We start from the raw sequence: 11,849 nt of genomic DNA on the forward strand, positions 1-11,849 counted from the left end.
TGCAGGCCAGGAGAAAATGGAATGATATATCTTGAGTGCTGAGAGAGAGAAACAAACAAACAAAAACCAAACCTGAAACCAAATAGTTTACCCATCAAAGCTATCCTTGGGAAGAGAGGGAGCAATAAAGATTTTCCAGACCAAAACAAAACAAAACACCTGAAAGACTTTATCACCACTAGATTTACCTTACCAGAAAGGCTAGAGGGAATTCTTTCAACTGAAATTAAAGGCTACTAATTAATAATGTGAAAACATATGAGAGTATAAAACTCACTGGTAAAGGGGAATATATGTTCAAATTCAGAATATTCAAATACTGTAATGGTGATGTGCAATTTATGTGTACCTTTTGCATAAAGGTTAAAATAGAAAAATCTGAAAATAACTGTAGTTACAATACTATATTAATATGTGTGAATGATAACATCAAAAACAAAATGGGGGAAGGAGCAAAAGTGTAGAGCTTCTATATGAGATTGTTATCAGCTAAAAACAGATTAGTAAAATGATGTTTTATGTAAACCTCATAGTAACTACAAAGGAAAAACTTGTATTAGATATACAAAAGACAAAGAAAATGAAATAGGATACTACCACAGAAACTCATCAAATCACAAAAGAAGGTAGCAAGAGAGGGAAAATAGAACAAAAGAAACAGAACAACTGGAAAACAATAACAAAATGGCATATATAAATCTTCACTTCTCAATAGTTATTAGAAATGTAAATGAACTAATTTCATCAACCAGAGAAATGAAAAAAAATTATAAGAGACTATTATGAACAACTATATGCCCAAATTAGATAATCTAGAAGACTAAATTACTAAAAACCTATAATCTACCAAGGCTGAATAATGAAGAAACAGAAAATGTAAATAGATCAGAACAAGAAGATTGAATCAGTAATCAAAAAGAGCCCAGAAAATGGTGTTTCCAATCCTGAACTCTACCAAACATTTAAAGAAGAATTAATATCAATCTTTCTCAAACTTCTAAGAAATAGAAGAGGAGGGAACACTTCCAAACTTATTTTATGAAACTAGCATTACCCTGATATGAAAGCCATACAAGGACACTACAAGAAAACAGAATTTTAGGCCACTATCCCTGATGAACATACATGAAAAAATACTGTACAAATTACCAGTAATTAGAAGTTAATCCCAAGGAGTGAGATAGCTGGATCACATGGTGGTTTCATTCCCAGTTTTTAAGGATTCTCCATACTGCTTTCCAGAGTGGTTGTAATGTGCAGTCCTACCAATGAAGTATGAGTGTACCTTTCCCCCCACATCTTTGCCAGCATTAATTATTTTTTGTATTCTTGATAATTGCCTTTAATGACAATTTTTAACAGAGATTAGAAAATAATCCTAACATATATATGGAATCCACAAAAGACCTCAAATGGAACAATCTTTAAAGAACAAACTGGAGGTAATACATTTCCTGATTACAAACTTTTGCGTTATATTGCAAAGTTAAAGGATTCAAAACAAAGTGACATTGGCATAAAAACAGATGCATAAACTAATGCAACAGAGTAGAAAGTCCAGAAATAAACCCATGCATACATGTTCCAATAATTTTTGATAAAGCCACTAAGAATACACATGGGAGAAGGACAAACAGATTAAAGAGTAAGTTGTAAAATATGAAATATAAAACTCCCTAGAATAGAAGAAGATATTTCCTGCAAATGGAAATCAAAAGAAAGCAGGGATAGTAGTGTTTATATTAGACAAAGACAAAATAGATTTTAATTAAACATTGCATAGCCATAAGGAGTAGAGTGTTTGGTATGCAGGTAGGCATACTTGTGGCTACAGAGGCCACTTGCAGAAGTGAGGATGATGGTGGGACCTGGTGATGAGAATTGGGGGCAGTTGTTTGTGCATGCACAGCTCAAGAGCTGGGCTTGCAGCGTGTGAGACAAGAGGAGGCTGTGGTTATTTGCTTTCTTTGTGCTTGTTTTTGGTTTCCTCAATGGGGATAACTATTGGGGTCCTCCGTGGAACACGCTGCTGGGGTCTGTGACAGAAAACACTTGGGGTACTTTACAGTGGATGCTGCAGGAGTTGCATGTGGCAAGGGTTTTTGAGGTCCTCAGTAGAAAAGGCTTTTGAGGTCCTTAGTAGAAAAGGCCGAAGGTACAGATAGCCACCATTCTTTTTTGTTCCCAGTGGTCTTCAGAGAATTCTGCCTCTCTGTGCTGAGGAGTGCTAGCCTGGGGACAGGATAATGCAGCAAAATGAAACTGTTTTCCCTATATTTGTGTGTGGTTATTTTTGGATTTCTCCCACTGTGTAACTGCAGATTCTTATATGAGTTCTTCTATGGCCATTTTCATTTGTGGATAGCTGTCCAATTATTGCTGTTTGTGGGATCTTCCACTCACCATCTTGCTGATGTCACTGTTATGAAGTCAAATTCTGAAGAAAAAAAAAGCCTCAGAGGAAATCAGTTGCTGTGTTGTGTGATCACAAGCTTCCTAGTCAAAGCAAAGGATTTGGTGCAATGTAATAGCCATTGGCTAGATTTTGCTCCATGTCAGGTGGTATGCTAGACTTTTTGGAAAGATAGTTCTTGCCAATGCTTGACAAATTTTGGCTGATTTAGGAAGAAACCTATACATTTTAGTTAAAGAGAAAATAAAAAATACTGTGAGCCAGATTTGGATGCAAAAAAAAAAAAAAAAAAAAGACTTGTTAAACTGTACTATATGGAAGCCATATGGGACAATTTATCTCTAATTTAAAAGGATGACTTCAAGTATCTATAGATAAACATAGAAGAAATTTTAATTTTAATGACTCAGAAATGAAAATGATTGAAAAATATTAAGTTTCTAGCAGTATCACTAGATACTAATGTTTTAGTATTTAAATATTAATTTGGCTAATTACTTCTGACTAACATTAACTTTAGTGTTTGTGTGTGCATGTGTGTGAGAGAGAGAAAAAAAGATGGATAGATAATGGGTTTTAACAAACTCATATTTGGTTGATATAATAATTGTACCAAATATCCATTTACATATGACATTGCTACATTATTTAATTTATAAGTCAACTTCTAATAAAAATTCAATTCAACTCAACAAACATTTATTTCTTTGGCACGTGCTATGAGCATGTCGAAGTGCTGAGTAAGATGCTTTGAGGTATGTTTCAATGAGTAAAGTATGACTTCGTCAAAGGTGAGGGCAGGCAATTGTTATGTCTTCTTAATCACTGTATTTCCAATGTTTAGAATAACCCCTAATACAGACTTAGCATTCAAGTAAGGCTCTGTATGGTATGAGTTATAATGTGAACTTTACATATGAAATACTTTAAGAAGAAAGTGCAATTAGGTCATAGAAGCATAAGGAAGAAAAATAGAAATCTCACCCTGCTGCCATTGTTTTCTAAGCATATTAAAACTCATTCAAGATAAACTGTGAACACACACATACACACACACACACGAACACACACACACAGTATTTCCTTCTAGTCTCTAGGACAGATGAGACCATTAAACCCTTTCTTGTTAATTGATAACTTCTAACTAAAATACTGACATAAACAGATACATAAGACCCTTGCAAATATGACAATGTAGCTGTTATTTTTCACCAATGAGAATTATAAATTGACTAATGAAACTTTGGGATATTTCCTTTTGAATGTTTATAATATCTTTTATTGAGAATTAAGTTCTTCTAAAAGATGGAGGAACTTTGGATGGGCCAAAGGCGAGGGAGAGGTGGGGAGGAGGCATGGGGCTAGGAAAGATGGTGGAATGAGATGGACATCATTACCTTAGGTACATTATGTAAATGGTGTGACCCCACTTTGTGTACAACCAGAGAAGTGAAAAATTGTGCTCCATTTGTGTACAATGAATCAAAGAACCTTCTGCTATCATGTATAACTGATTAGAACAAATAAATAAATAAATAAATAAGATGAATCCCTTGTAAAATTTTGTAAGCAAAATTGACTTTTTAAAGCAGAACTTTGTCTGAGTCTTCCTAGGAGTTACCATGGGGGTCTCAAAAAGATCATAGAAACCTATTCAATGACTGGAGAAAACACTGCATTGTTTGAGATGTGCAATATCATGGGCTCCTTGAACTCTGGCTCTGAACTCTCAGGGTGAGTCTTATCATCTTAGAGAATTTACTCTCACTTATTTACCCAAGGTCAGTTCTGTTTTTTATTAAGCAAATCATCTAATGCAAATTTTCTAATACAGTGTATTGGGGTGTTCTTGTCTTTTGACCTTGCTATCAAAGATACAAAATCTTATCTTTATGACCTTTTGCTTGTTTGTTTTTGCTTCTGTTTCTTTTTATTGAGGCTTCTCTTATCTCTTGGCATTTGAGACATCCATCTCTTTGCTACAAGGTCACTCGATTTTGATTTAGTTGCACAAAAAGCCTGTCTCAGCTATGGGGTTGACAAGATATGCACATTGATTCTGATGCCATTCAGTATTTGACTTTCTGACTGTAAATAAAATTGTCTTTGCTGTTTGTTTTTGTCTTGAAAAGAAAAACAATGCTTACTCACCTTGCAAACATGCAATGTAATGGAGAAGTCTTCCTCAGACCAAGGAATGCCACAACCTGGGTAATTTTATAAGATTTTTTGTGTTTCCCTGAATTTCATGTTCAAAATAATAAAAAATAGTCAGGCTGTTACAAATGACTATTGAATTTTTAATTGGCACATGTGTTCAATTTGAGTTCATGTGTCAGTGTTCATTGACTAGTTAAAATGTCTCTATTATTGTAAAATTAGAACTAAAATAATCTATACCTGTAAATCATGACTACTTGTTAAAAACCAAATAAATGATTAAAATACTGCTACTGCTACTCCTACTTACCTCTTATTAAAAGTGAATCTTGCATTCTAAAGATGTGATCTGGTTGCAGAAGTTGTCTACAGGGGAAGAGTTGGTGGGCTTATTTGGGCACCTTTCAGTTTGAAGACTGAAACCCCAGGCTTGTGTAGGAGAGTGTGTCAAGTATCTGGAGGTCTATGACAATTTCAAAGCAGAAGAGAGTAATGGACTTTCTTGGATATATATTTGCTCTTGAACTAGGCTTTATACCAGAAGACTCCATAACAGGGAAAAAAAGTAAGTTTCCTTTCTTCATACAAAGAAGTTTGTTTTTTGTAAGTGTTTATAACTGTAGTCCTTTTGCATTTTTGTATAGCAACTTTTTTGGGAAAACTCTTGGAAATTAATTGGTCAGAGGGATTTGCCACTTGTTCACAGAAATTTGTCATTTGTTCACAAATATCTAAAATGTCTAATGTCTAGTTCAAACACAGCACATTAGAAAGTTATAGGGTTGAAGTTGTCAGAAATCTAAAAGTGGTGGAGCAATGAATCTGAGAACAGGTGATAGGATGGAAAAGTGTAAAAGATGTAGCTAGGACTCTGGGTCCCTGACCCAGTCATGGAAGTCGGGTAAAGTCCTTCCTCTACCTTCTAGGAGGCTGGAGGATTATGACTGGAGGGATTGAGTTCTAGGGATGCTCAAGTATAGAAGACAATACTTGATGGAATCTGTAGGTAAAAATAGTAGAGAAAATATATATGAATTGTGTTGAGATTACTGAAACAATTTTGCATGACTTGGAAAAGGGAAAACTAATTTGTTAGTGCCTCTTTGGGTTGAATAATTAATCTAAATGTGGGTCGGGGGGAATCATAGGTCATATGAATGATCTTTTTGGCTTGTCTGGAGTTTCTCCTCAACAGAAAAGTGATGAATTTATAAGTTACTCTCTCAAAAATTGGGATGTTTCATAAAATCATCCTAAAGCTATAGAAGACAGCAAATTCTGTTTTCTCTGATTAGAATGACTAATATTTAGATGTCAGATACCCCTACCCCTCCTCAGGCAACTTTCTAATTTTATTGTTTTTTTATTATTAGTTGTTCAAAACATTACAAAGCTCTTGACATATCATATTTCATACATTTGATTCAAGTGGGTTATGAACTCCCGTTTTTACCCCGTACACATATTGCAGAATCACATCGGTTACACATCCACGTTTTTACATACTGCCCTACTAGTGTCTGTTGAATTCTGCTGCCCTTCCTATCCTCTACTATCCCCCTACCCTCCCCTCTCCTCCCATCTTCTCTCTCTACCCCATCTACTGTAATTCATTTCTCTCCTTTGTTTTTTTCCCTTTCCCCTCACTTCCTCTTATATGTAATTTTGTATAACAATGAGGGTCTCCTTCCATTTCCATGCAGTTTCCCTTCTCTCTCCCTTTCCCTCCCACCTCTCGTCCCTGTTTAGTGGTAATCTTCTTCTCATGCTCTTCCTCCCTGCTCTGTTCTTAGTTGCCCTCCTTATGTCAAAGAAGACATTTGGCATTCGTTTTTAAGGGATTGGCTAGCTTCACTTAGCATAATCTGCTCTAATGCCATCCATTTCCCTGCAAATGCCATGATTTTGTCATTTTTTAGTGCTGAGTAATACTCCATTGTGTATAAATGCCACATTTTTTTTTATCCATTCATCTATTGAAGGGTATCTAGGTTGGTTCCACAGTCTAGCTATTGTGAATTGTGTTGCTATGAACATCGATGTAGCTGTATCCCTGTAGTACGCTCTTTTAAGGTCTTTGGGGGAATAGTCCAAGAAGAGGAATAGCTGGGTCAAATGGTGGTTCCATTCCCAGCTTTCCAAGGAATCTCCATACTGCTTTCCAAAAATATGGAGTGCTTCACGAATTTGCATATCATCCTTGCACAGGGGCCATGCTAATCTTCTCTGTATCATTCCAATTTTAGTATATGTGCTGCCGAAGCGAGCACTTTATTGTTGTTTTTCATTCTTATTTTCTTGTTCTAGTTTCTGGTAGATTTTCTCAACTTTATTTTACAACCCTTCTGTCGAATTCTTCATCTTGCTATTGTATTTTTAAATTTTCAGAGCTATTTTTTTCTCTGATGGCTCTTTGTTTTTCAGCTTCGTATTTTTATTTCATGGATGCAATGTCCTCCCTTCTCTTCTGAATTGATTGTTATTTTGAAAACTTTCCTTCTTGACTACCTGCTCTGTTCCTTAGAGTTTCTTTTGTAGAAGAGAAAGTTTTCCTTTAGATTAATTTTGATTGTTGTCTTTCACAAAGGTTGAGTTTTTTTTTTCTTTTTAAGACAGAAGTAATAAAAAACAGACTGAAAACTATATTTGGGTGGGGGATGTAAACTGTTAGGCTGTATGGTAGGAAGTTCTGATTGGGCCATTTGTTGAGAACTATGTGCCCTCGTTGCCTTCAGTTATTTTCTCTAAGGTTGATAAGTCCCTCCATAGAGGAATTCACTCATCTTCTACCCAGAGATTCTAAGCCTGTTTGCCAGGTTCTGCCATTTGAATGGGACTAGTGCTGGAGGTTTTAAAAAAATCAATTTCTCTGTTTTAATCAGTACATCTCACAACCACGTTTATCTGTGAGCCCAGCATCCCTTGCTTCCCAGATATTAATCTTTCAGTCTTTTAGCAAGGGGGAGGACTTCACTTGGCTACAGTGAAGTGGATGGGAAAGAGGAATAGGGGTCTTAGCTGCTTCTTTTATATACTTTAATCCTGTTTCTAGACTCACTGCTCTACTGTTTTCAGAGATAACTTGTGTCCTCACCTCTGAGATGTTTTACAAGGGTCTGTCAAGCTATAGTCTGCTAGCTGAATCACAGTATAACAACCCCCCCTTCCAATCTCTGCCTGTTTTTATAATTTTTTTTTTGTAACAGCATGCTCACAGACATGTATTGCCTGCAGCTGCAGAGTTGACCATGTGGTCTGGACTGCTTTGGTTTGAATGTGTCCCCTCCACAATTTGTGTGTTGAAACTTTATGGCCATTATCATAGTATGAACTGTTGCAGACTTTAGGAGATGATTAGGTCATGAGGGCTCCTTCCTTGGGAGTGGGATTAAAGTCCTTTCTAAAAGAGGTTTCAAGCAGCAGTCAGCCCTTTTGCTCTTCTGTCTTCTGTCCTGTTCAGATACAATTCTCTTCCCGTCCAGGGAATGCAGTACTTAAGGTACTATCCTGAAAGTAGAGAAAACCTTCACCACAGCTGGGCCTGCTAATGCTGTAATCTTTGACTTCCTGGCCTCCAGAACTGTGATAAACTAATTTCTGTTCTTTATAGATGAGTCAGTCTCAGGTATTTTGTTATAGCAGCACAAAAGTACTAAGCCATAGGCCTTAACATTAAAAAGTCACTGACTCCTGTACTAACGACACTGTGATTCATCCTGATTCTGCCATTTCCCCTGTAATTTTTGAATTGCTCAATAAATATTTACTTTTAATTGTTGCTGTTAAATCCATGTTTGTAAACATTATGCTCTGTTGCATCCAAAAAGCGTTGCTCTTCTCAAGGATAGTTGTTTTAAGTCTCTGTACTTCACATTATGAATCAGGGGTCAAAATAAACACCCGTCTGTCACTGACTTATTGTGCAACATCAGAATAGAGGCTGTAATTCTTTATTTTGTAGCCCCCCCTGCCAATTTTGTTCTTACCCTGTTCAGTGTGACAGTAAGAACCACAAGAGATGTAGTGTCTGAAACCTCATTAAAGAGTACAAAGTATGAAATGTAAGGTTCTATTGTTACAATGTATAATTTTAAATACCACTACTGTATAATATAAAATTAATGCCAAATAATAACCATAGCACAGCATGTGTTCATTACTTATTAAAAGCAATTTTGGCGTGGCTCCAGGATATCAGACTCTTGGTCTTCTCCTATATTACTGAATAGTTGTTATCATTTCTTTGGCTGGTTTTCCCTTTTCATTCAATCTGTAAATGTTGGAGTGAATGGGGATAAATCCTTAGGTCTCTTCTTTCTCCTTTATATAGTTTCTCCCTAGGTGGTCTCACCCCATGGTTTTAAATATTGGCTATCTCTATTAATTACTTACGATTTTTTTATCACTTCTAATCTTTACACATCCCTTTTGTGATACATACTCTTGCATTCTTAAGAGGCACCTTAAACCCAATATATGACTTTCTTTCAAGATCTTTTAGCTCTGGTACTACTGGGTGATACAATTCTTCACATTAGTTTTCATCTTTATCATCTCTGACCTGAATAAAGTCCACAGACTTCCAAAGAGGCTCCCTGCTTCTCCCAATGCTTCCTATATAGAAGGTAATGTGATTTCTTTTTTCAGGAACATAGTTTCCATCACTCTTTAACTTAAAACTCTTAAATGGCTTCTTATTACACACGTGATAAAAATTAATCTCCTCATTAAAAAATACAAAAAGCACACAGGCCATGCTATTTTTTTTTTTTGTGTGTGTGAAATAAGAAGAAATACTGAAATATACACATACCTGTTTTTCTTTATAAAATGAATTAGCAGAAATTTAAACCATAAAACTATATGAAGTTGGTTACCTGTATGAGATGGTGAGGGAGGGGGGAAAGGGTGGAAAGGATAGGAGATGGAGCAATACATATCTGGGAATAAATTTTTGAATAATTTAAATTTTATGAAAATCGTATTACCTCTGTCTTGCTTGGATGGTTAGGGAAAAGGCAGTGAGAGAAGTGCAAACAAATTTTTAGCTCATTTTAGTAGGACTCATTTTTATGGTCATGTGGGTAAAACAATTACAAAACTACTTTTAATGTATATAGATTTGAATATATGAATAAATGAATTAATATTGTTGGGAGCTAGGGTACACAAAGGAAGAAGAGATGCAGAAAAGTAAAACGTGGGAAGGAGAGGAAGATCTCTGTGGATATGGATTGAAACTAGATCATTGGTATGAATACATGATCCTAAAATATATATTAGTATATGTGCTTGCATATATACACAAGTTTAAATATATATGTATCAATGTATGTGTAATATATGTATGTATGTATATATATATATATATATATATATATATATATCCACATACACATACACACACATATGCATGTATTTCCTAACTGTGTATTGAAAAAAATTCAGTAGCAAAAATATGCTAGTAGCAGATCTTGGTCTCTAAGATGATTTTCTGCTGAAAGGAACTAGAGCTCTTGGGAGAAATTGCTGATTCCAGGGCTGAGATAGGGAAAGTAACAGATGATCCTAGAACATCTTATTTTGCCAGATTAATGTGGGGGCTAGTATTGAAGAAACTAACCTCCTATGGCAATTTAAAATTACACTAATTTAAACTTAATAAGTCAATTCCTTAGTTGCACTAGTTGTATTTTAATGGTCAATAGCCACATATAGCTAGTGGCTACAGTATCATACAGCACAGGTGTGGAACATTTCCATCATGCAGAAAGTTCTATTAGTCAGCCTTATGCTAGAAAGCATGAAGAAATGCCCCAAGAGATAAGATCATATGATAATGCTATCTGAATGAGCTTGAAGGGGCTCCTGCTTGCCAAGACAGGGAACATTTCAGCCTTGAAATAATTAAAAACATTAATGACTTATACATGATTGGGAAAATGCAAATCTATGAACCCATACTGATGATAGATAGATAAATTATACATACATAAATGGGAGAGAAGTGAGGATGCCTGCTTTACAGAATGCAAAGGACCCCTGGTAATGTGGAAAGAATACTGCAGTTGTAAATCAGTATTTTGCAATCACCACAATTGAGATTGGTTCAGGCAAGACTCATTAATGGATGCTAAATGTAGAGGAACATTTTGATGAAGAGCAGGATTTTTGCACGAGCTTCACCAGATTGTTTATTTGTTGCAAAAAAAAAAAAAAAGATAACTTTACTGTCAAGATTCAGATAGCACTTTGTGTGATCAAATTAACACTACCAATGAGGGACAGATAGACATTGAGTTCCTCTCAATGTACTATTCTGATAAGGCACAGTGTCACTCACAGAATTTTGATAGGGATCTGTTACTTGAAGTTGATCATGAAGGAACCATAAGACAAGCTCAAATATGAATAACTTATTTTTTTTTGAGACTTGCTAACTAAATGAGACACCTGATTCTATACTAGATTCTGAAAAGGATAAAGAGATCATGAAAGTCACTGTTAGATCAATTGATAAAATTGGACCATGGAAGGGAGATTAGATAAAAGTACTGAATTAAGGCTTAATTTCCTGAAGCTCATTACTATAGTGTGGTTATTCAGGAAATATGCATCAAAATGTTTAGGGGCAAAAGGTCATGATGCATACAAATTTCTTTCACATGGTTAAAACATGCATCCATGTGCTCAAAGACACACATTCATATACAGGGAGCTTGAGTGATAAAAATAGATGGGGTAAAACATTAACAATAGACAAATTGGATAAAGGAAATACGAGCTATCTTTGTACTATTATTCTTTCAAGTTTGAAATTATTTTCAATAAAAAGACATAGAAAAAGCAATCTTAATCATATACAAGGTCCTCTGTAATCTGATTTACACATTTCCTGACCTTATATTTGACTTCACTCTCCCTTTCCCTGGGACTTGGAATGTACAAATGCTGTTTGGACTTAGAGTTTTATACCTGCTTTCCCTCTGCCTAGAAAGCTTTGCTGGGTCTTTTACAGGGCAGTTATCATCTCATCACAAAGATTTAGTTCTCCATCCAGATGCCATCTCCTCATAGAAAGGTCTCTTGGAAAGTGCCATTTCTTCTTTGTATCACAAACTAAAGTTGTTCACTTTTTTATCGTGTATTTCTTCAAGTGAATGTACATCCCATGAGGACTGCTGGATCCTCAGTGCCTAGGACAGAGCCTTTGTTGAGTAGTCACTCAAATATTGGTTGAATGAATAAACAAATGATGAGGATTTTCTTTAATGTC

At 35.5% G+C, this 11,849-nt stretch overlaps 1 non-coding gene across 1 annotated transcript; it reads right to left on the minus strand.

The window, feature by feature from the left end:
- Positions 1-6,736: 6,736 nt before the first annotated feature.
- On the minus strand, positions 6,737-6,843 carry LOC125616003. Its single transcript, XR_007346595.1, has one exon. It is a non-coding gene; the product is annotated as a U6 spliceosomal RNA (small nuclear RNA).
- Positions 6,844-11,849: the final 5,006 nt, after the last annotated feature.

This window comes from Marmota marmota, unplaced genomic scaffold (genome assembly GCF_001458135.2).
Source record: "Marmota marmota marmota unplaced genomic scaffold, marMar, whole genome shotgun sequence".
In the NCBI taxonomy this organism is placed as follows: Eukaryota; Metazoa; Chordata; class Mammalia; order Rodentia; family Sciuridae; genus Marmota; species Marmota marmota.